Genomic DNA, 1,450 nt, shown 5'->3' with positions numbered 1-1,450 from the left:
CTCCTCTTCCATGAGTTAATGCTCTGGTCTCGCTATCATCATCATTGACAGTACACTGGTTACTAGCATGAGATTCACCACAAAATTTGCACTCCAAACAAATCATTCTTGCTCCAATTGACTTGGTCTCCTTTATATGCTTTCGGATCTCCGCTACTTCCTCGGAGAGTTGCTTGTTGGAGGCTATGAGCTTGTCATAAGTTTCCACTTCAAAAGAACTTCTTCGGATTTGGCATTCATTCTCGGAGTTCATGGCTCTCACCGCCATTTTTTCTATCAAGTCATACCCCGCTTGTGGGGGAAGAGCATCGAACTCCCCATTTGAAGCCGCATCTAAGCCAAACCTTGATGAATATAATAGCCCATCATAGAACTTTGCAACACATTCAGCTTTGGTGAGATTGTGTTGAGGACATTTCCTCAAAAGCTTCTTGAAATGCTTCCAAGCCTCATAATGATTTTCATCTGTGGATTGTGCGAAAGTCATGATGTCATTCTTCAATTTCCTCAAAAGGGACCTTGGGAAGAACCTCGTTGTGAACTTTTCTGCAAGGTCATCCCAAGTAGTGAGACTCCCTTGAGGTTGTGAATTTAGCCAATCCTCTACTGCGTCCTTCAAAGAGAATGGAAATAGGCTCAACCGAATTGCTTCTGAAGGAACATTCATCACCCGAAGTGTTGCAATTACGGATGAACCTCTCCATATGAGCATGAGGATCTTCCGAGGAACCTCCACCATATTGGCTTTGGCTCACCATGTTGATGAATGCCGGTCTCAACTCAAAGTTCCCCACTCCTTCGGGGATAACAATACTTCCGGGATAGTCAAAGCTCATTGACCCCGAAGTAAGTTCCCGAAGAGTTCGGTTGGCATTCTCAACTTCTTGCTCTCGCAATCGGAGGGTGATACCCTCTTGGATTCTTGCCTCAATATGGGCTTGCATTTCCTCCTCCGTCGTACGGCCACCTATGACGGTGTCTCTCTTGAGAGCAACCTGTAAGTATGACACTTAAAACAGAGAAAGATTAGTAGCACCAATTCTAGACAAGTTCAAAACTTAAAACAAAACCACAAACTTAAAGCTTAAACCAAAAATCACAAAACAATTCCCCGGCAACGGCGCCAAAAACTTGTTGGTCAATCTGCAAGTGTACAGAATATACCCGGTTTTAAATTATCGAACCACAGGGAATTAGATTGCAGATTCAGTTTAAGAATCAAGTTCAAGGTTGAAAAGCAAGTAAAATTCAGTTTTAAAGGTTGATTGTTTCTTAGGTCATGTAAAAGACAAGTGAACAAGTGATAAAGTGTGTGAAAATCAGTGATGAGATTGCCTTGGGTTCTTGCTCAACTAATTCAGTTTTAGCAAACCTTCCTATTCAATAAATCCGGAGTCTCTCCTTGATGTTCTAGCCTAGTTAGTTATCTATCGATGCCTCGTAAAGTAAA

The 1,450-nt window shown here is 42.2% G+C and overlaps 1 non-coding gene across 1 annotated transcript; it reads left to right on the top strand.

The window, feature by feature from the left end:
• The first annotated feature begins 398 nt into the window (after positions 1–398).
• On the top strand, positions 399–505 carry LOC130716336 (small nucleolar RNA R71). The gene has a single exon (XR_009011954.1). It is a non-coding gene; the product is annotated as a small nucleolar RNA R71 (small nucleolar RNA).
• The last annotated feature ends 945 nt before the right edge of the window (positions 506–1,450 follow it).

Source organism: Lotus japonicus, chromosome 4 (genome assembly GCF_012489685.1).
Source record: "Lotus japonicus ecotype B-129 chromosome 4, LjGifu_v1.2".
In the NCBI taxonomy this organism is placed as follows: domain Eukaryota; kingdom Viridiplantae; phylum Streptophyta; class Magnoliopsida; order Fabales; family Fabaceae; genus Lotus; species Lotus japonicus.
The sequence above is the reverse complement of the archived record's forward strand: the minus strand, read 5'-3'. Positions and strand labels throughout refer to the sequence as shown.